The following is a 24885-nucleotide window of genomic DNA, read 5'->3' as shown; positions in this document are numbered from 1 at the left end:
ATTATTATATCAACTATCAAAATACTATCTGATTCATTTTCTGTTGTCAGCTCTAGTAAATATATACAAAACTTATTCAGGTGTCCCTGAAGACTCCCTGACTTTCTTCCAACTAAGTGCAATGTTTGACTTTTGAATCTGACATTGTGTTTTTCCAGTTTTCCGCCACGATAACTTTTTTTTTTTTTTTTTAATCCATCAACCATCTTTCCACATCCTATTCCCCCATGTGTGTGTCAGGCAGGTATTTAGGTTGACTGGGAGTTTGCAGGGTGGAGACTGCAGAGCATCACTGCTCAGTCAGTCGAGCTGGACAGATGATCAGGATAAGAGCCAGAAACAGCCGTGTCCATCATTCTGTCTTTCTCTAGCATGAACAACATACATTATCACCTCATCACTGTGCTGTCAGCACTCTGTTCCTTCTGGGCCACACACACACACACACACACACACACACACACACACACAGCTCTATGTAGTAGCACATACTGTCACTCTGCACTGATAAGATGTCCATTATGCTTCTTTCAGTCGGGAACATAAAATCATACACACAATCACTGCTTTAGTCGCCCTGTGCTGGCAGACTTGCCTGTTGATTACACATGTGAACTGGACGACGGACCCACTAAATGGCACAGTTATATTAGCCCCTTATTGGATGTCGTGATCCTTGCCCGTGAACTGGAGATAATTTAGCTGAAGTTCAGGAGCAGGACCACACCTCAAACATTTCTCTCTGGCATAAATGCTATAAATGCTAACCTGCATGTCTGTCTGTTCTCATTTCCCATGCTCCCTCCTCTATCATTTCTCACAGGTTCCCCCTGGGGGGGGTCTGCTGAGCCTGGAAGCCACGGTAGATCATTTCCGAAGCCTTCCTGACGCCACAGCCGGCATCCTGCTCTGCCATTCAAACCCGCATGTTCAATAAACTATTTATTCACATCTTAGTTAATGGTGGGATCTTTGCTTGTGAACTGCTGTTTTGAATCACTGCAAAAAGCTAAAACTTTTGTATTATCAAAATTACACATTGAAAATGGACACAAAATACATTTTGCATTATGACTTAACAACAATAATAATAATAGTACTTCCCATCCAGTAAAGTCAGTATTGATTTAGGATCCACATTATCACCTCAACTGCATATCAGTAAGAACTAGTGGAGCAACTACATTATTTTTATTTTTGGATTATTTCCTTTCTGAGAATTCAAGGTGCAATGTCAACTAGTTTGTTTCGCCCGCACAGCCGTCCAGAACCCAGCGATATTCTGTTTACAATGACTTAACAGCAAAAGAAACTGGAAAGTTGAGAATCTGGGACTAGAAAATAGCTGATTTTTTTTTTTTTGTATGTTAAATGACAAATTGTTTCAGCGCTAGTAAGAACACTTCTCTCTCCTAAGCAGGGTTTTCCTCCTTCACTCTTGTGAATAACTAAATAGTTTATCATCTACAATGAAAATTTGTCTGTTTTTTTCCATTCAATTCTTCATTAAATATGAATTTTACCTTTAAAAAAAAAAAAAATAACAAAAAAAAACAAAGAAGCAACAAATTTAACTGGCAGTCATGTGTAGAGTTCAAGATGAAAAAAAAGGACTTTTATGCCAAGTTGTTATGTTGTCTTTTGAGCTGGCACAGTAGGTGATTAATTAGCTGACTGACACAAAAGACACATTTCAAGCAAAAATGCCAAACATTTGCTGGTCCCAGTTTCTCAAATGGAAGGATTGGATGGTTTTTCTTTCATGTGTGTTGGTAAATTAAAAAATGTTAAGTTTTGGACTGAACGAGCAATTTGAAAATGTCACCTTGGGCTTTGGGAAATTACTGTGGGCCTCTTTCACTATTATGTAACATTATTTAGCCCAAACAATTAATTGATCAATTGAGAAAATAACCAGCAGGTGAATGGGTAACGTATATAATCTTTAGTTGCAGCCCTGGTCATCTTCTTTTCCAATTCATAAAACATTACTTTTTTGCTAACTGCTAAGTGCCCTCAAGCTCGTTACCAAAATCTACCCTTCAACCTGCCCTAGCCCAGCCCTCATAAATGAATATGAATGGTTGTGTGTGTGAACATGTGACGAGCTTGCTGTTTATATGATGGATTTCCAGTTCGGGAACCTACAAACTCATAACGGATAATGCTGGTGCTGTTCTGTATTTTTTCTACTGTCAACAAATCCCATGACAAGACCAAAACCAACAAAGCCTTAGTGTAGTAAAGTGAGACACAGACTGTCTGCGGCAGTGAGTCCCAAACCCATTGGTTCCTAATACAAGACGTAAATCTTTAACAACTGGTCACAAATATACAGCTTCATTTTTGAAAAAGACTAAGTAATTTTGTAAAACAGCTGGGCACTGTAGTTTTTAGCAAACATTTCTCAGACAGGAGTTAATGGTGCTTTTGTTAAGGACTATTTTCATCTGCAGATTAATACACATTTGGCGCTCCAGTGATTATTTAATGCAGCAGGAACGTGTGTTTCTACGTGGGATTTATAATGAACTAAAGTGACATTGTAATGAAGGAACATGTCACTCGCACAGAGGAATAAGATCTATCGGGCTTTACTTGTTAGGTTGAATTATTTGTTGTTTTGCATCTCTTTACAGGATTTTTTTGACAGTAAGAAAAATTTAAAATATCACCGTCCTCATCCTTCAAAGTTTACTTGTTTGTAAAAAGTGCACGGGTTAAACTCACTTTAGTAGAGGTCCTATCTAGTTTATCGAACAAAACATGCAGACATTTCTGTCTCATCCAAATACCACTAAGAGAAGTCCTTATTCAAAGGACCTCCAGTTATTAGCTACTGATTTAAGGTGCAGTTAGAGGTATTGACACTTCACCTCATCCATGCTGTGTGCACACATTCAGCTGCAGGGTTTGATTGGAAACTTTTCTTCACTGAGAGGAAAAAAAAAAAAATCCTCCTATTGTGGCAGAGTGTACCGGCACAGAGGGAGAGGAACAATAACTCTGACCTTGGTATTAAACATTATAGATTTCCCTCTGTACAAGATGTGTAGCTCAAGTGTTTATCTCACTGAAAGCTCCTTAGAGAGAGACACACTGAGTATCAGCCTTGGGAAGGTTCAAAAAGATGAAAAAAATTTTGGTAGAGGAAAGATCCAAGTAACAAATGACCAGATACTGTAGATATAACGGCTTCTCAGTATGAGTTTAATTGTATCTTAAATTTTCATGAATTTTAATATCAAAGTAAAGTTACCACCAGAACTTTCATTTATACCGAACTTTGCCCTAAAACCCCTGATTCATGCGAGGCGAATATTTATCTCTCTGCAGTACAAGTGAAAAGCTGGGCCGCATTAAGTTGGAGGTTTCCGAATGTGTCACCGTAAATAGGTACAAAAACATTTTATAGGTCCGATAATAACGTGTGATCCTAGCAGTTATTGGGAGCAACCTTTTTAAGTTAATCAGATTGATTTAATAAATTAACTGTGAGCTGTTAAGTTACGCAGCAAATGCTGCAGCAGTGAAGAGGCCACAAACAAACGATACTGATCAAATAAGTGAACAAATTTTGAGAAATTCTACACATTTGCATTGAAATTTAAACCTTCACCAGCCACTACTCTTGTGCTTTTCTTACCTTTTTTGAAGGATGGTCTGTGGTGGGAACATGTCTTCTTCTCAGATGTACCGCGTGTGTGTCTGTTGTCAGCTTCAGTGTCAGCCGCCATGTTACGTGTGTCCTGAAAAACAGAGGAATAGAGGCAAAAGGATGGTTACTGACCAAATGATTTCTACAGGCAACTTCAGTGTGTACACATCAAAACGGACTGGTGGAAAATCTGACAAACATTTAGGGCAAAAAGATTGCCCCTTTGCAGTTCAAAAAAAAAAAAAAAAAAAATAGGATGGATGGAAGCGAAGAAGATCAGTCAGAGCTACATGTAGCTTCTCAAACAGCATGGACCAGATCCCTCTTACTGGCAGTTGATCACATTTAGTTTGATCAACTTCTTGCAAAGTCTGATCAGCTACAACAATTCCTTTCATGATATCAATGAAAAAGATGAAATTGTTTGTTTAGTATTGCCTACTTGTCGCCTGCCTTCAAGAGTCAGCCTTGAAGAGAGGAAGATTTATTTTCTTTTGCCAACTTGTCTCATATCACATGTAAGAATTGGAAAAGAGGAAAACAATATTGATTCTTGGAAAGACAACCAAAGGTTTTAATTCTGTGTCTTTGCCCTTCACAGGTAAAACTTCAAGAAACTCATAAGGTCAGACTTTCTTTCCTCGTACGTCGAGATGCCGCTTATGTTTGCGTGATTCAGTTTGAGCTGAGTTTTTCTGTTCCTCCATCAGCAAGCTACACCACCTTTTATTTAACGTCCGCGTCCTGTGTTATTTTGAAACATATGATCACATATGGAGCAGATGTTCCTCTTTTTATTAGCCCCTTGAATAATTCACATATACTGTTTATCGCTGTGGGTGCGAGTATCATTCTGCAGAAATGAAAACATTCATTTCATACTGTACGGATGTGCGGAATCAATTAAAATGCAGCAATTAAAATGTTATTTACGTCAGCCTATTCCTAGACTGGCATTTTCTCTGTCTGGTCCCCTCCCTGACTCGCGGACTCGGACCCCGACATATTTCTGCTACATGAGAGACCTCAGCGACCTTGGTGAGATGCAGATGTACATAATTCCTGCCTCACTTGGCTTTCTTCCTCTTATGCAGGTACCCTCTCCTACCTCTAAATTTGCACTACCTCTGTTCTCTACGACCAATACACACTTACACACAAAGGCTTCATTCATAACCTCCCTATCTACTTCTTCTCCTTCTCCACCGCCTTCTTGCTCCCCCGTCTCTACCTCCATCCTCTTGTCACACCCAAGGTCTCGGAGAATAATAGTAAATAGCAGATTAGCATCCGCCTCCTCACAATGTGATGTGACTCAGTACACACATGTACACACACACACACACACGTACACACACACACAGCTGCAAGGCCACTTGCCTAAACCTCACAGAGTTAATTAAGGTGACGCAATTATTACTAAGCAGCTGTCAAACACACTTGTGTGACCATATTTACATACAACACACATACAAACACCTACGCAAACATTATTTAGCATGCAGCGCACACACATTTTCTCTTATGTTCTCAGTGTTGACTGATGGTCACTACAATGTAAAGATGTGTTGTATTTTGACACATCACAACTAACACTGGTGGTTACTATATCGAAGTCACAAAAACTGTTATAACTTTATGAATTACGTCAAAAACATAATAATGTGCCCATTTGATGAGCTTTTAATGTAATGAATGTAGTCATAGTTCATCAATCAATCCAGTCACATTTGGTATTTACAGTATATGCGTTTTCCATTCTGATTGGATATATTTTCCATGTGTACTATGCAAAAAAGGGCTGTAGGCATAGATGCAAGGTTTTTTTTTTCCATGGTGATACCTTAAAAAGTCTTCATTAATCTCTCTCTATAGATGTATATCTATATATATGTAGATATAGATATAGAAGCACCTAACAACAACGGATTCTACTGAGACATTTTAATCAGATTCAATGCAAATGAACTGCAATTAAAAGTCATAACTGTGCGTCTCAGTGGAGAGTTTTAGTGCCTTATCATGAGCTAAACGCCATTTCAGAAGCTTTTTCCACCTTGGCAGGAATAAACAGTCATTTTTAAACCTGTTTTGTCATTGAACACCTCCCCCGGCTTGTTTGACTTCCTGCCTCCTCCTTTCTGCTCTCTACATCATTTCTTTAATAAGTAAAACTATGTTTGAGATATTAAACTGAAAAGTGAATCAAAAGGATGTCAATGCCTGCCTGACAGACCTCTCATGGTGTGTGTGTGTGTGTGTGTGTGTGTGTGTGTGTGTGTGTGTGTGTGTGTGTGCGTGAGAGAGAGCGGGAAGAAGTGAAGGTATTAGTTAGCCAACAACCTTTTCCCTCTCCCTCACACACACATAAACATACAGTCATATGAAATCTAAGCGCGGTGTGTGGGAGTGACAAAGAGGCTGAGAGAAGGCGATGGTTATCAGCCGCTGTAGGAAATTAAAGGGATGGTCCAGTGCTAATATGCAGATATGCAGATTGGTGATAGAGGCCTCTCTCACCGTCTCTCAAACGCGCACACACCTAGAAGCAGGTATAACGTGTGACTGTAGCGTGTGTGTGACTGTGTGGCAGCGAGGGGATGAGCAGGTTGATTAATATCTGCGACATGAATACCGAATCAGAGGCTAAAAAGTTTGTGTCTGTGAGTAAATACAGATAGTGATGAGTGAAGCTGCGATGATGGAGGTGGTAGGTGTGCATGTGTGTGTCTGGACTCAGGAATGTCAGTTATAAAGCAATATGTACTTAAAGTTTTTCTAATATTAGCTACTGGTCATATCAGACTAAGTAAGGCTGTAAAACCCCCAAATGTATTGAACTGATCAAGGGTGTGTGTTATTACTTGAGAATTCAACTTTTCATTTCGAACAGAATGGAATATTTCTTACTGTATTTCAAAGGTTAAGAAGTATATATATATATATATATATATATATATATATATATATATATATATATATATATATAACTGCGGTTACTGGTGCTCACTGTGCTTTGATAATATCGGTCAGTCTAAAATGACACGTTTTGGCCACTAGAGGCAGCAAACAACTTGAGCAGCTACTCTGTCAGAAATGCAACAGAAGAAGATCAACTCGTGGATCTGCTGATGCCGCAGCAGCCAACCTCTAAGCACATGTACGGTAGCACTAATCATGCTCTTATTTGTTTGTTTGGAAGGGACGCACTTATAATAAATGCGTTCAACCTCTGTAGGAATAACAGGCAGATATAATGAAAAAATTCGATTCAGACGAAAGCTTTAGTTAGAGGCAATACCAGAACAAACACAGCTATGATTTCTATTCCAAATGCTCAGGACTGGCTGGCTGCTGTTTTCTAAAAATCACAGATAGCATGTGTATGCATCAGTTCTTGTGAATCCCTTGTGCATGGGTACACAGTCTGAACTCTAGCACGGGCATCTGGACTGAGGTTTAGAGTACCAAATGCCAGGTCCAATAGAGGGTGAAAATTATTTAAGCTGTTAAATGCCCATGATGAGTGAACTGATAATGTGTCTTTTTTTATTATTTATTAGATCTACAGTAGGTCATCAAAATAAGAAAGTCTACAAAAAACTGATCCTGAGTGTTCCTCTGTGGAGGTTTAAAAAAAAAAAAAAATTTTTCAAAAAACATTTGTGTTTTTTTTTTCTTGATCTCTCCTGCCATTTGTGTGAATGTCGCCCAACACCAACAGAAAATGCCAAATATTGCACTAAGCCTCACATTACACACACACGCACACCCCCCCGACAGTAAGTGCTGACAAAAAAAAAAAAGCAAGGAATATCAGCTGTGACGTTTGTGATTTTGTCGGCATGGAAAGTTGATCAGTGACAAAGGGTTTAGTGGCCTGGGGCCACCTACAGTGAGTGAGAAAAACTGAATTTTGTGCTTGTTTATCTGAAAGTAAAAAGAGGAGTAAGAAGAAAACAAAGCTACTGACCAATATGGGGGTTTAACTCCATTTCAGGCCTTTTGTTTGTTTCTGCTTCCTTATATTTATGTCTCCCAAAGGACAAATGTTGCAAACTGAAATATGCTCCTTATTTTATTATTATTATTATTTTATCAGTCAAGCCTAAAGAAGAAAATTCTAATAATTCAAGTTAGTCTGATCATTCAAGCGATTTGCTCACAACCTCACGAGGGATCACAAGTAAATGTTTTGTATTTGACACTGTTTAGGTCGTCAGATAGCCTCTAACCTCTCAGTGGCATTTTTCCCTTCTGGGTATCCATACCTCTCCTCTGAATCTCAACATCATGTTGACGCTATATTTACATGATTTGTCAACGCTGGTGCAGGAACTTTAATGACAACAGAGAACATAAAAAAGACAAGAAATACGTAAAATGTATGCGACAGAGGCAATTCAAATGTCAAACCATAAGGAAGGAGCAGCAAACATATTCGCGCACACAGAAAAAGAAAATGAAACCCCTTCTTGACCCGGCTTAACTTTACTATGAGAATTTCAATATGTATCTTAAAACAGCTCCAAAACCAGAAAGCGTAAAGTTACACGGGCGACACATCTAGACAGAGCGTGCAAAAGAGAGTGAGAGAATGTGAGTGAAAATGATTCAGAGGAGCACCGATAAGTTGAAAAGAAAGCGAGTCCGGGCCACGATGTTGTTATTACAGATTGATATACTCTTCAGGTCCCTTTTATTCAGAGAGCTCACCTCTCAAAATCAGATGCTCAGAGCTCTTTTGATGACTACTTTGAGCTGAATGCGTGTTATTACAGGTATTACATGAAATTGCCCGTGTTAGGTGAAGGGGATTATGGTGCTTTTGGGTCAATACTTCCTCTGAGCTGTTTGGCTGCTGGAGCTGAGGAGCGATTAGGCCTTTGTCTGTCAATCCGACTTCATAGAGGCGGTTATCACACACACTCGTGCAGAAACTGCAGTGATTATGGCCTTAGGTATATCAGGCCCATTCAGTATGCTGAGAGGTGTCAGATCTAGTGGTGCTGGGGCCGTCCCACACACACACACACACACACACACACACACACACACACACACACACACACACTGAATGGGAAAATGTCTCGGTTTGTTGGCTGGAGGAAGGGTGACAGGTGAAAGACAGAAAAGGCAGAGCAGAGCTGAAATAATACACCATATAAATAATAAGCTAAAATGTCAAAAAGACTAGGTATTCATCAGTTTACTACAGTAGGTTCTGTTTTATCCAGACTTCCCTAAATTGACATTTATGAGAAGGTGATATAATGTACTGCAATAAAGAAGTCCCTTATGGCTTTATATGCCTTTTTCCCCTTTTTTATTTTATTGTATAGTCTAAATTTCAGTGCATCAGGAAATACGGGAGGAGAAAGCACCTGAGATGTCACCAGAGAACACTGAACAAATTCAAACACAGAATTTTGCTGTTTGATGTAATTTTAGGCATTGTGGGTACCCTAAATTAAAGCAGTGTAAAAAGCAAAAGCTCAAAACATTGTTGAATGAAAGGTTTAGTTGCGCATGATTTTAGCCAGTTTATTTTAGCTCTTTCCACCAATGTTTTGCAGATATTTCCTCTCACATGATCATTTTGAGATACTGTAACAGTGCTTAAGGCCCTGCACTCCTTAAAAGGAGCCATTAAGCCATTAACACAATAAGTTATTACTCACATTAATACTGAGACGTTTGTATAATTATTGTAAAAGATCAAGATCACTATTGAGAAGACTAACAGCCTCTATGTTGCATCTTACAATTTACATTTGTGTGTGTTTGGGTCGAATTGGCTGTAATATCCTCTATTGCTTTATGTCACAGCATACATTCACATAATTGGCCCCTGGGTGTTTTATGATGGACACTTTGATTAGATTAGACACTTTGTTAATGGTACTTTATGTTTAGAAGCCCTGTTTGATGTTGTTTTCTTCAATTCATATTCATTTACTCTACCAAGCCTTGGATCTGTTAAATAACCTTAAAGGGTTACTGCAGCAATTTAGATGCAGTTGGGGAGTTTAGGAGAAATATTAATTAGAGAACGGTAAAAAACAAAGCAGCAGAGGCCAAGATAAACTTACTGTTAGTCCTTCCTATGGGCCACGCTCTGAAAACGCTGGATCCCTTCAAAACTAAAGCCTTGCTGCCAGGTAAATGACGACATCTTTCAAACCCCCACGTCGCAGACTTTCGGAGAAAAGACTTGAAGTCTAAAGTCCAAGCAGAGATCATTTTCTCGGACTTGACAAAGCTCCTCCACAGCCACTTCATAGGGGACGCTGTCACTGAATAACCCAATCATGACTTTAGCCTGAAGATTTGGGTTCTTTTGGATTGGACTGAGTTTAATATACATGTGCTACTCGATTGCCATTAACAGAATCTTTCCCATAACGTCTAGACCTATTATCTGTTTGCAGGGACCCATCAGCATGCCGCGTCCTGGTCGCAGCCCAAGCACGCTCTGATGTTATGTATAGTATAGGGCCAGTGGGAAACCGCCTACAACATCATGTTTATCCTCTTGATAAAGAAAATAAAAAATATCTTTGCAGCATGAAGCAGGAGGGTTTAGCGAAGTTTTAAGAAGTTAAGATTTGAGTTATTTATGTTTTCATCTCTTATTTCTCATCTTCCTTTTTGAGTGTCTTTGTCTTTCTTATTTTGTGGTTCTTGGCTGACTTAACATTGTTATCTCCCTTTCCGAGTTATAACATACTCTATGGATAACAGACTAATTAATTATTAATTAAGATTATCACTGAAATAATATAGGGGCTTTATCTACCATGGTCTCATTGTTCACAACGATTTTTCACAAAAAGGTATGAGGATTAATGTGATAGTGAAGTATTTCTGTTTTAAATTACAACACCAGCTTTTTATGTTTCATGTCGGGTTGATTCTATTATGTACTTTTTGCAAGTCTCTCTTCTAAGAGTGATGTTATTAGGCGGCCTAGTCAGGCTCACAGGAGGGGCTGAGCTGACCGGGTATGGTGATTTCCACTTTACTTTTATGTGGGTTAATGAAAAAAAAGAAAAAAAACCTAAAAAACCCTGAGCCTAATGGGATTTGGTGATAAGAAATTACCAGTGCCGGGTCCTTCTCTTTTGTCTCTAGCTGGGAGTTCAGTGGCTGAGCCAATAAGAGGGAGCTCAGGGCCTCGGTTACCGTAGAGATGAGAGAACACAGGCCACAGCGTCGCCATGGTAAACAGGGGAGCCATTCAAAGCTCTTTTGACACGCGCACACACACACACACACACACACACACACACACACACACACACACACACACACACACACTCGAGTACTGTACATACACAGTATAGCCTGTGTCCAGTGCTCCTTTTTCTCACAAAACAATTGCAGTTCAACCTGAATTGTTTTATTCTCTGACTAATGCAAATAGATAGACGAGGAAATAACTGTATGCCATGACAGGAGGGAATTCCTCCCAAGGCCCCAGGACAAAAGAAGGGAAAATTACACTTTGCAGAGGATGTAAAATTCATGATTCATTAGAAGAAATAGAGGAGTGAGCGTCAACCAGACTCTGTTCAGTTTTTGGTAATTCTTAAAACATACAAACCCACGTTCTCTTATTTAGGTGTTATATGAGCATTTTTAGGAAATGGAATTAGCCACATCACCAGCTACACTCATCACATTTACAGAAATGCAGTGATAGTGTATCCATATTATTTTTGTAATAACATCCGGGTTCAGAAAACTGACAAAGCCTGTTAAAACCAAAAAAATAAAAAAAAATCCTGTATTCCAAGCTGCCAGAGCCCCGTTTTCACTTGTACAGTGAATTTCATCGCTTTAAGACATTAGGCTCCAATTTCTCTGGCGGTTGCAGCCTGTGTTTTTCTTTTTAACTCCGAGGCCACAGAGCTGAGCTGAATAACACAGTCCCAACAATAGGAGAGAGCATACCCGGAGCAAATGTGCGAGTGAGCACGAGAAAGAGAGCGGGAGAGAGAGAGAAAGAGAGCGGGAGAGAGGGAGAAAAGCTTCTTGGCTTGCCTGCTCCTGCAGTGTGTCAGCTCTATGGCAGAGTGGAAAACAAGCAAATTACAGAGGACTGCCACAAAGACAGTGGCATTGTCATCTCAACCTGCCAGTAAGGATTTCCTAAATTACCAGTAGTGCACCAGGAGGGCTGCCCTATAGCTTATCTGCCACTCCAACAAAGAGAAAGAGACAGCGCTCTCCCCGTGAAGGTTAGACCACAACAGGACATGGAGCCAATATCAGGTTCCCTTTAAAAAGCAGAGACCATCCAGCCAGCAGGCTCAAGTCAGACTCCGCTGTCAGGTGTACTCTGCAACACTGGTATCAGGGCCGTGATGGAAATGAACTGAGTACACTTATTCAAGTAATGTGGCTCTAAACTCCACTTAACACCTGATGTCTCGCCACATTTCAGAGGCAAATGTTGTACATCGGTGTTTTTAAGCTGCGTGTAAGCTACCCGGCTCTGGGCAGGGCGATTTACACAACCTGAAACCAGCCAGAGATACTGTGTGTATCACCGTCCATCTTCAGAGAGCAAGGCCGCAGTCAATCACATTACAATCACGTAATCTATGGCATTAACTACGTCCGTGATACTTTTGTTCCCTGACTTTAGCCCTGACTGAGGCCCAATCCCAGGCAACATAACTTTCAAGTAAACCTCGTACCACGGCAGCAAGCCCGGGGAGAAGCCACAGTATCCTCACCTGTCTATCTACACACCACTTCAACACAGTTTAAATGTATCTGACAGCTATAGCTGGTAGTAACTTTGTGGGTAGTTTAATTTACTGTGTAAAGTTGTTAAAATTAGCTCCATGATCCAGTAATACTATATACTTTAACACTGACATGCTGCACAATGAGAACTTTTACCTTTGATCATTTGAATGCACTTTGCTGATAATGTTCTGTACTTAAATGCTCAATGCAGGACTTTTACACTTGATTTGCTACTTTTACTTAAGCAATCAATCTGAATACCTCTTTCAATCAATTTCATTCAATCTATAAATTGATCAGTGTCAGCAATATTAAGATCACATTTTAAGACTATTTGGTTTACTTGACGACATTCGTTCTTGGACAGTTTTACAGGTACCCTATGAGGACATTATCCACAGTGCGGCACCAACGTATATTTTAACAAGTTATGGCTAATATGTTTAAGATGTGGAACTATGGTTAAATAAAAAGTTCATACACTTGTAAGACAGCTATTTCTTTCATCCAAACATACAGTGTGACACCAGTTTTAAGTAGAATCATGCTTGTACGAGTATTTTTGTTCCGTCTTTTTTATATTTGTGTTATTTCTTTTATCTTTACCATTTCATCTTGTAAGAATATAATTTAAAAACATTTATCTAAAGGCAGAGATATTTAGTTGTAAAACTTCTCTAACCTAAACCGAACTGGTGTAAATTAAAAGTGCATCAAGTATCAGTGTCCTCTGTGCAGCTGCCGGCAAATATAAATATCAGAAAATGAAACAACTCCTCAAGGAAAGACTCAAACCACCTAATGGACATGTCCCTATATGTTCTATATTGAGCTCATTTCTGCCTCCTTGCTCAGCTTTCATCACCTGCTCATTACGCTGCTTGATCGTCTTCATGATGATGATGAGCAAGCTGACACTTTTTTGTCGTGCTTGTGCGACCCTCTCTGGGGTCACACGGTAGGAAACAAAATATAGACGTGGGAATTTGTCCGTTTGCACCATCACAGCAATGATTTAAACAAGTGTTTCTAGCATATTCCAAGAAACATAGTTTTTGTAGTTTTTAACATGATGAGTTAGCATCATGTTCAACTTAAAATGACAAAATTTAGGCGAACCACACTAGTTAATAATGACTAATTTTTGTGTTTTTGTTATGGTCTATTGCTTTAACAGCAAACAACTGAGGAGAGAGAAATTGACAAAAGCCTGAATTTATGTCACTGAACAATTATTAGTGTTGCAGCATCAGAGAGAGTGAATGCGGTTAATTTCACACTGTAGGAAAAATGACAAGACATGAATGGGCCTTGTAAATGTAATGATCTCACGTGCGCACACACACACACACACACACACACACACACACACACACACACACACACACAAACACACACAACGCAATGTTAGTGACATTTAAATGGCTCATTTGAAGATAAAAGGCCTGCTGACATCAAATGGATCCTTTTTATCATAATAGCAAACAACTAACAAGAAATGAAGCCGCATAAAAACACATGCCTCATATTTGTCTCCATGAATACAATAACTAAGCAAACAAATATTGTTAACAAACAGCGATCTAAACTGTCTATTCACATGAACACATTATGCGAATGTTTGCCAATTTACACTTCACAAATAGCTGACGGAAATTAGCGCGCATTACTAGACATTTTCAATTAAATTCTTTACACAAGTATGACAAAACATGGTGTTGGTATTTTTAAGCCTGAATTTTGTCAGCAAGAGACACATTCATGAATCTTCATTTTTGTTTAGAATTAGACACAAATTAACCAAAACATCATGAATGGCCCTTTGCAACTATTTAATGAACACTTACAAGGCCTTTATGGGAACTTCCATTCATATACTTTTTTCACCCAACATTTACGATCAACAGACCTTCCTTTAGTTACTTTTTATTTTAAAAAAAAAATTAAATTACACATTGTGGTCTATGATTGAATAACTGTTTCATTATCAATAAAATCACTGAACATCAAACATCCACAAAATATACCTAGGATGATAAGTTTACGCTCTCAAGTTTCCCATATGCCGTGATTTGTTCTTTTTCAAAAGGTGCGCTGTTTAGTTACTGTTGCAATCTACAAGGATAACCTCTTCAAATTCTTGGCACCACAGAACTTAAAAGGAACAGATATCCATGTTGATATTAAACCTTGTCAAGCAAAATTCCTGCAGACCGTTGGCTGTGCGTTTCTCACTTAAGGCCTCTCGCAAAACAAAGTACAAAGTAAGTTGTCACTCGCATTCATGCGAGTTCTACTTGGGCAAGAACAGCAACAAACGTGTCAACACCACTAGGTTATTACACTTCGATGCAACTGTAAATCTGCTATCCTCACTGTAATGTAATTTAAGGTGATGTAACGTACAAGCTTGCGTCACACTCATACGGATGGGCAACCCTCCGTGACCCTGCATGGATAAGCAGGTACAGATAATGAATGGATCGTAATAGAATAGTCTACACTGACTTTGTTTGTGTTGATTTATGTGTAGTCATTAATTTCTAGATCTGACAAATGAGGAGTCAGAAATACTGAGGCAATGCTATTGGGCAATTTTAACTGCTCAATTTAAAAAACAAAAAACAAAACACATGAACCTTGATTTAACCTTCAGCGAAAAGAGTTTGCCCAGCAACGGATATATATTTTGACTCTGAGACCAAAGGTTATCTTCCAAAACGAACTGTATCTCTGCAGATGCATCAGTGGTAAATTACCAAAGGGCTTGCTGAGATAAGACTGTTCTGAGGATGACCATGGACGCTGCCCTAGAAGGCATTATCCGGATAACTCAAAATCTGAAATCTAAATGGTTAATTTCTTGCCTTAACAAATCACAAACCTAAATTTTGTGACACAATGACAGTACAAAAATGAACTCTTACAGGTTTTATCTTTCCTCTGCCATCACCACTGGTTGGTGCAAAATATATGCTGTTGTCAATTTTTAACTTCTTCACTCCAGGTTCACACAAGTCAGCCCCAGAATCATGTATGCAGATTGAGAGAGGCCTTCAGAAAACCAGGGGGAGGATGACAAAAGAGAAACAGACATGTCCTGTATTGGCTTGTAATTTTGTGTATAAATATTCCACTCATCACGGCCCATTTTTAATCACAAGACCAATAAACTATTTCCATTAGTTCAAAATCAAAAGTTTCCTTATACACACTCAACAGAAACTTTGCATTTTCTGTTTCTTCGCCAGCTTTCATCTCCCTTATCAAGCTCATCATCTTCCTTTTTCCAATCCCATCTCCTCCTTGTCTTCCACCTCCTTTCTTCCTTTCCTTCCTTCTCTCCTCCCCTCTCGGAGGGTCTAGCTGTAATAGGCAGGTAATTTCCCCCTATTACAAGACAGTACATTAGTCTCTGCCTGCACTATCTGCACAAGTTAGCAGTCCAACCAAGCCATTTACAGAGCATCATTATAGCATGTGGTGTCCCAATACGCTTGGGAATTCTGAGATGAAATGATGGCATGAATGCATTATCGTGTGTGTGTGTGTGAGTGTGTGTGAGTGAGAGATAGTGTGCATGTGTGTGAGAAAGAGTGAGAAAGAAAGAGATCAAGGCAAGATCTCACAATAGATCCTTTTAAAAGCCCAGCTCAAGATATATGATACTATTAAGATTTTTTGAGTACCAATTACACCACCACTTCCTTAAGTGGCATTCCAGCCATTCAATTTTGATACATTATGAAGATGGCTTCATATATTACACCGAGGTCTTCTTTAAGATGTTCGGCAGCTGACGGCGAGGCCTCAAAGTGCTACAGGCAATTTGACAAAATTATCAATCCTCGCGCATTTGGCTGCTGCCCCTTTTTCTGGGAGTGATATCATCTTAAATGAGTGCATTCCCCCTTCCCACCTGACAGGATCTTAATACCACTTACTGGTAACATTGTAATATTCAGGTATCTAACATGATATGGGATGACATCTGGCTAACATGGGGTCCCAGGATGTGAGTTGCTGGGGACTGGCATATAATCAAGCCAAACCTGTCAATTCTCCTGTTTTCTCCATTTTCTATTTGCAAATAGGGTACAGTATATGTCCCCCCTCTGAAAAAAAAAAAAAAAAAAAAAAAAAAGCATCTTGAACAGAATGTATATCTGTCAGATTAGAGTAGTATTGTTCACACGTCACACAGCCTTTTTAAGGCAACCAGGCAAACCAAAACCCACTAGGCGGCAGTTGTCTGCTTGCTGTCACCTGTCAGTCACTGTCAGTTCGGCCGTGATGTTAAAGACAGATAATGATTTGAAACACAGAAGGAAAAAAAATCTACTTCCAGCGCAATAGTTACTTACAACCCTGATTTCTTGTCACCTTACTATACTGACAAAAATCAGGACAAGGAAAATCGATTTTTTTTTTTTTTTTTTTTTTGAACAAAAAAAAAATAAAAATCTTAACTCAAGGTCCATTTATTAGCTTTTTCCAAAGCTTTCACAAACACCCCATGATCTTCTCTGGCAGATTGTATTAAAGTATGAAAGCTAAGTATGTATGAAAGCTCTGGAAAAAAAAGCTAGGAAGTGGACCCAAGCTATAGTTTCCATGGTGAAGAATTTACTATTTGCACGGAGTTGTAGATCTTATTGCAAATGGATAAAATTGCCATTTTAGCCCATCATTTTACACTCAGTGGCCCATAATGACAAAGTGAAAACATGTTTTTAGAAATCTTTGCAAACTTATTTAAAAAAAAAAATCAAAAACTGCATTGTGCTGTAGGGGGGCTTCTAAGCAGCAGAGACAGGGGGACTGGTCAGACTTAAGGGAAGCATGAATGCAGTCAAATACAGAGGGATCCTTGAAGAAAACCTGCTCCAGGGTGCATGTGACCTTAGACCGGAACGGCGGTTCAGCTTTCAGCACGACAGGGACCCGAAGCATACAGACGAGGCAACTTTGGAGTGGGTTTGGGACAAGTCTCTGACTGTCCCTGAGTGGCCCAGCCAAAGCCCAGATTTAAACCCTGTAGACCATCTGTGGTAGGACCTGAAGACAACTTTTCACACACACTTCCCATCCAATCTGATGGAGCTTGAGAAGATCTGCCAGGAAGAATGGGATAAACTGCCCAAATCTAGGTGCGCAAAGCTTGTAGCGACTTACCCATGAAGACTCGAAGCTGTAATTGCCGCCAAAGGGGCTTCAACAAAGTACACAATTAAGCATCTAAATACTTAAAATTTGCAAAAATTTAAAACATAAAAAAATATTTTTCACTTTGTCATTATTGATAATTGAGTGTATACATTGATGAGCAAAAAATAGCAATTTAATTCATTTAAAATGATATCTAAAACACAATAGAGTGTGCAAAAACTGAAGTGCCTTAATACTTCTAGCAGCCACTGTAATTTGTAGAACATAAGATTGGTCTGGAAGAAGGTAGTGCTTCCTCCCAGGTAGAGCAACGCTCCCAGCAGCCTCTGTAGATCAGTTGTTTGGTGTTAGATGGACCTGAAACAATTAGTTGATTAAATGACTAGTTGACTGACAGAAAAATAAGAGAAAAAAATTTTGATTGATTTGTAATGAAAAGACTCGTTAGTTGCTGCCAAAAATTTCAGGTTTAGTTTAGGTAGGAGTTTGCTTGTTGTGAATGACGCACTGCATGGAAGAAAGCACTGCCTGAGGAGACGACTTCACCTGGAAAACAATAATGTTGCTGCTTCTGCAAGGAAGTCTGGCGTTATTCACCTGGGATAACTCCACTCAATTAATTTAAGTGAAAAAAAGGGTGGTGACTGGTAAAGCATCCAACTGTTTTGACCATTTTACGCAAATTGTGCAATGACTGAAATTGTTACTCTTTCAGCCCAATCGTCATGACAACTGAGCAAACTATTGCTAACGAATGTTGAGTGAAAACTCGAGACAAAGTAAGAAGTCCTTGAGTTGGGGTTGTTTTGTCAACGATGGAGGGATTGGTTGATTCTTACAATTCTTGCAAGAGATTGAGTGGTTGTAAGACATATCTTCCAAACCATCTTGTTACTCTGGATGTAGGCTCTGTGATCAAGTGTGTGCATTAATTTAGTAGGCACACTGTGTCGTTGTGATCCTACAACGAGGTGGCTCTGATGGTTAATGTCCTCCTGTAATAATGACTTCTCTTAGGGATTCCCTGTCTTAAAGGGGTGGGATAGAACCAACACACACACACACACACACACACACACACACACACACACACACTCACTATCTAACACACTGAATGGTCTCCCATGGCAGTATCAGTAGGACATTGTCAGGCCAAACAAAAGGCCTTATCTTCCTTTCGCCCTTCAGTCTGGGTGATTGGCCAGGAGAAATGAGGAGAAAAGGCCATGTCCTCACCTGAGGCACCACAAATGTCAGCCACCTTCCTATCTCCATACAGCCAGTGTGTGTGTGGGTGTGTGTATGATGGGAGATCTACAACATGTATCTGTCCGACAAGGCTTCAGAGGCCAAGGAAATCTTCTAGTCGTTGTGTCAGAGTCAGGAGATATGGGGGCACACACACACACACACACACACACACACACACACACACACACACACACACACACACACACACACACACACACACACACACACACACACACACACACACACACACACACACACACACACACACACACACACACACACACGACAGACACCAGTTTTTACATACATACATGGATGCAATCAAATACCTCGCAGCTTCGAACACAATGTTTCTGCAGCTATAAACACCACAAGGTTGCTGTTTGGGTGTACAGAAGTTGGAACTGTTTTAAAATTTGCAGACAGAACATTAAAATATTAACATAATTGTAGCAGATTTACATAAAATTCTTGCAAATTATTTTTCCTCTCTAAGCTGGATTTTGATATACATTATGATAAAGCAAGACAACCAATCTTCCAATTTCACAAGAAATACTATATATCATGGTCCTAAAGCCTCTTTGGCGCCAAGTCTGGTAATCTGGCATTTATTGCTTACTGTATTTAAAAAAAAAGTGCTGAAACTCTACCAGATCAGGTGAGACTTCTTAGCAACAAGTGCTTTCACATCTAAGTGTGGTGTATTTAGAGTAACAAAAACATGACTTGCGCAGATGCAAGAGTGGGTAAAATCCATTATAGTGAAAAGAGGCCAAAATGAAAATGATGAACAGGTTGTTCCCTGCTTTTTTCCTGTAATTCTGAGCAAAAAGTTGTGGGAAAAAAAGAAAAAAAAAAAGACATTTTCCTAAACAGATCTCCAGTCAGTCAGTCTATCTATTGGGCATGAACAGAAAATGAAAACATTTATTCTATTTTTTGGTGAAAATAACTTTCTGTATTGGTTCAACTTGCATATTAAAGCTGTTTTTTGATAACTTTCAGTGTTTTGCTTCTACACTGAAAGTCTGCCCTCATCAAAAAAAAAACACAAATATAAATGAGAAGTGTGAAATTCCTAAATGCAGAGATAACTGGATTTGTGTAAAATATTTGGTACTATGCTGTATATAGATGGGTGTGGTTGTCACTGGCTACAGGAATGAAGTGAACTGGCGTATTTGGAAGCTTAAATGTTAAATTATTCCATGTAAAATTTTGTGACACTGCCACTTAAAGTCCCTTTCAAATTTCCCACCAAAACAAATTCCAACCACAGTGGCCACATTCCTGTTATCTAAACTTTAGGCTTCTACCAACCCCATGTTCACTGTCCCTCTAAAACTTTCCAATAGTTTCCTCATTTGGTTGAAGTAACTGCTTTAAAATTTTATTCCTGCCGACTGTCCATCATGTGACCTCTCATCCCAGCACTCTCTCTTCATGAGCTTTCCATGACTAATTGAAGGATCATTTTAGCCACAGGATATGGCTGAAGACACTAATCAAGACCTTGTTAAGGGTTGTTAAGGGACAATTGCCTACAATTCCTCTAATCCACTGGATATTTAATTAATTAACCAGCAATTAGAGGCCAACAACTGTAAAAGCCGGCATGTTCAAACCAGACATCCAATTTTAGATTGGCTCGGGTGTGCCATTAATTAGCATTTGAAGTAATTTTCAATTATAAAATCTGTCTGAGTTATGAATCCTGCTGTGTCTAAGGCCAGGAAGATGTGATTTCAAGTTCTAGGGCTTGATCAGCAGAATCACTTTGCAACCTAAAAGCAGGGCTACCTTTGGTGTTGTGCCCAACCTACCTACTGTGCTCAAAGTTTTAAAAAATATATATATCTAAAATTTAACCTTGACTGTTCAAAGCATGTCTAATCAGGATATGCTGACCAAGAAGCTTAACTATGAAAAATGTTTCAAGTTTTAAAGGGATATAATATTAGTAACATTTATTGTTGGGTGGTCCACCACTATGGCCCAGACTGAATGACATTCATAGTTCCCTGACAATGAATACTAATGACTTTTCCTCTTGCACCACCATGAGGTTGACCTTTGTACTTCTGAGTGAAATGTATCGACACCTACTGGATGGATTGAAATGAAATCTGGTACAGACATTCGCCCCCTTGGGATGATTTGTAACTTTAGTGTTCCTCTGACTTTTCCTGGTGCCGTTATCAGGTCTTAAAGGTCACATTATCCAAAGCTTTAATTTATGACCAAATACATGCAAAACTAATGACATTTTCATCAACCTTAACTTTGTGTTTAGTGCTAATTAGCAAACATTTAGCATGCTGACATGTTGACCTAAGATCAAGGTCAAGGTAATCTTTTTTATCCCAGAGGGGCAATTTGTTGCACAGCCTGCAGTAAATAAATACGGTAAATACAGTCATCAACACACACCACCCTACACTCAAGCAAATTACACAAAAAAGACAAAGAATTACATAATACTGTTTAGACAGCCAACAGTAGTAGGGACAAATGAGTTTTTTAAGTCTACTGGTCCTGCATCTAGGCAGAATATATCTGCAACCAGATGGAAGCAAATTGTACTCATTGAACAGGGGGTGACTACGGTCAGCCAGGACTGACTGGGCCTTTGTTCTGGCTCCTATTCTGTACAGCAGGGAGAGTTCCTCCACAATGCCCTCCAACCTGTTCCTGTTTTTTTCAGAGTAAGTGACTCAAACCAGCAGATTAAAAAAAAAGGTTAAAACAGACTCAATAAAACATTTTTGTAGAAAGAGGTGTCAACATTAAAACTTATGAGCTTACCATAAAAAGTACATACGCTGGTGGGCCTTTCCAGAGACAGCATCAATGTTATAGAGTCAAATGTTAATTTGTTGTCCATTATTGTCCCCAGACATTCGTACTGTTGGACAACTTCAACACCCTGGCCATGAATGGAAACAGGAGAAACAGGTGGAAGCTTCTTTCAGAAGTCAATCATTTCTTTTGTTTTAGACATCTTAATGTCTAAGGAGGAGTGATTACACCAAACACTAAAATCATCCACCACTGGACCACGGTCGGAGTCATCTGCAAACTTACTGATGTATCTGCCCTCATAATGACACTGACACTCAGTTGTGTTTAAAACAAATGAAAGTGGTGAAAGGACAAATCCCCGGGAGGGAAGCCAGTGGAAGGTAAAAGGACATTAGATAAGACCCCACTGACTGTTGCTTTCTGAGATCTATCAGTTAAAAAGTGAAACAGCCGACATGTCATGCCAGGGTCAATGTTGTGGATGCTGGTAAGATGGTCTGCTAAAATGTGAGGTTGGATGCAGTTAGAGGCTGAGGAGAAGTCAATAAAAAGCAGCCGAACAAAATTCTTTGTACCATCCAAATAACCCAGGACCATGTTAAGGTTATGGCGATGGTAAAGATTACACCAGCTAAACATCAGCATGTTAGCGCTGTCATTTGGAGCATGCTTCCATACAAGCATTAGCATTTAGTTCAAAGCAACGCTGTGTCTGAGCACAACCTCACAGAACTGCTAACATGGCTGCAGACTCTACGTCTTGTCCTATATGACATTTTTGTACATGAGTTTTATAAATGACATAAAATACTTCATCATAACCTTGGTCGTGATGACACCTGAAACTTTACATTAGCCGTTTATGATTTCCATTTCAGCGTCATTAAATGTGTAAAATATCCCTTAATGGTATACCGTCTGTGTGTTTTAAAAAGTAAATGACTCATTAACCTGTCCTATAATTCCCTATTCTGCAATCTCAGAACAAGCACATAGCTTGACAAGAGTCACATTAGTGTCACTGATGCATTCAGAGGGAGTAGTCTTGATAACGTTCAGACTTTCTCAGACATACGTACTAGTTTTAAAATTTGCCATGAACTTTATTTAACTTTTAGAGCAGAGTGCATAGTTTCTTACAGTTCACATTGACTTTCTGTGTGCAAGACACTGATCCATTTCCGATCTATTGTATTGTTTTGCATTTGATAGTAACTTCCGCCAAAGTGACTGATACATACACATACATAACGCAGAAACAAGCATTGCTTAAACCGAAAGCAATATTGCTGCCGGCTCCAAAAAAAAAAAAAAGGTAGTGACTTCTAAAGTGTGGAACTATGATCAAATAAAAATAATCTTAAAAATGACAAGAGCAACCTTTTGGTTGTATATTTAATATGCAGCCTGGCAGAGAATAAAAAAAGATCAGTACACCTGGGTCGCTGGCTGAAAGGATGAGCAGCAAACAATGAATAGATGACACCAGGGAGAGAGAGAAGCAAACAAGTCATTTGAGTGTGTTACTAATGTGTCTCTGCAGCAGGTGGGAAATCTATTACTGCTGTTTTCTAGACGCCTCTCAGTACAAACAATTAGAGGCACAGAGAAGAAGAAAAAAACGGAGAGAATGTGTGAGGGGAAGACGGGAAGGATAAAAAGAGGCTACAGAATCAATTAGTCTTGTTAAGAGTAAGCTCAGCTCTCTCAAACACACACACACACACACACACACACACACACACACACACACACACACACCTGCCCTCTGCCCCGTCCCTCCCATGCAGAGAGGGGGACCCGCAGACCATATGCCATCAAAAAAGAGCGACAAGGGGCAGCGGTTTATCTCCCCCCACTCTCTCTCTACTACCCTCTCTCTCTACCTCCTTTACCCACTTGGGCTCTAACGCTCTGTCTGCTTCTTGAAAGTATGGGCTTCATCAGCCCCCCTGTAGAGATCATTCATCCACACGGTAACACACACACGGCTTTTTTTCTTTCTTAAAAAAAAAAAACACTAATTAGTGTTCAGACCGCCTGCCCAATTATTACCAGCCGTGCTCTAATTAGGACTTATTTAAAGTGCTCGTCAATTAGTCTTTAACATCATTGTCTGCCTGAGGGAGCCGGACCGCTTAACATTTCCTGAACCAGAGGCAGAGCAGGGAGGTTCAGACGCATCAACAGATGGGGTCCAGTTCCATTTGATGAAATATACTCTCTACTGCAAAACATCATGTAAAGCAGACCACCGCAGAAGCCTTTACTGAAAACAGTTTTTTATTAGACAAAAGGTCTTTATATCCATTTCTTCCCTTCTATGGGATATGTATTTTATCATCTGACCAAAAAAAACTCACCTCAGGGTCTACTTGTTGGCTGTTTTGGAACTTGATCTTGTAACATGATCTTCATTTGTAAGTGATGTAGTCTGGTTGACATGGAATTATAGATGTCTTTTTTTCATGAGAACTTTAAAGCGGCTATAGTCAATATGTTTTTAATAAATATGTACCCAATGACAATGTAAAAACGAGACAACTTAAAATGGGTTGCTCGTAGAGATAAACAAATAATTATCCCTCAACTCTGCAGCTCCCCTCGGAATTTCATAGTGAGTTTCACATCATTGTCTCTGTCAAAAACAGAGCTAAAAGAGAGTGAATGTTGGACTTAGATTTGCCAGAAAGATGAGTTCAAATGAATGATAATGTTGCTCCATAACTGCTGGATATGCAAATAAGCAACTGTTTGCTAACAAGTTCACAGCTTTAAAGGTGATTGTGTGTCAGTGTTGTGTTATCACCACCAACACCTGCTCCCGGCAAGAAACTACGTTCAGCAGCAGAGAAAACTTACATATTGCACCTTTAATAAATCATGAAAATTTACATTTTTTTTTCCCTAAAAAAAATAATAATAATAATTTTTTTGCAAATCTCCTTCCTGCATTGTTTACTGGACCACAACAGCAGGGCCAGCCCTATAAACACAAATTTCGCTGATTGACGCAGTTACACCATTGGTCAGCCTAATGCCACGTGAATGACTGATGAAGTTACACCGTTGGTCAGCCGAGTCTTGGAGTTTCCCCATTGGCTGTTGCTCTTTCAAAATGAATTGACGCTAACAGTTTCTATTGTGTCATCAGGAGGTGTTTACAGGCAGTGTTACCAAGTTACTGCCTTTGTTGACAGATTTGCCATCTTTTCAAACCCTTTTAGCAAGGGTGTGAAAAA

General features: G+C 39.4%; 1 long non-coding RNA gene across 1 annotated transcript in view; it reads left to right on the top strand.

Annotated features, from left to right (window-relative positions):
• Nucleotides 1-1448, top strand: part of LOC120798269 — a 62771-nt gene extending 61323 nt beyond the window's left edge. The window contains exon 3 of the long non-coding RNA XR_005708667.1: nucleotides 824-1448. This is a non-coding gene — a long non-coding RNA (uncharacterized LOC120798269). The remainder of the gene's footprint in view (nucleotides 1-823) is intronic.
• Nucleotides 1449-24885: the final 23437 nt, after the last annotated feature.

Source organism: Xiphias gladius, chromosome 13, assembly GCF_016859285.1.
Source record: "Xiphias gladius isolate SHS-SW01 ecotype Sanya breed wild chromosome 13, ASM1685928v1, whole genome shotgun sequence".
Classification (NCBI taxonomy): Eukaryota; Metazoa; Chordata; class Actinopteri; order Istiophoriformes; family Xiphiidae; genus Xiphias; species Xiphias gladius.
Note: the sequence above shows the minus strand (reverse complement) of the source record. Positions and strands in the feature narration are given on the sequence as shown.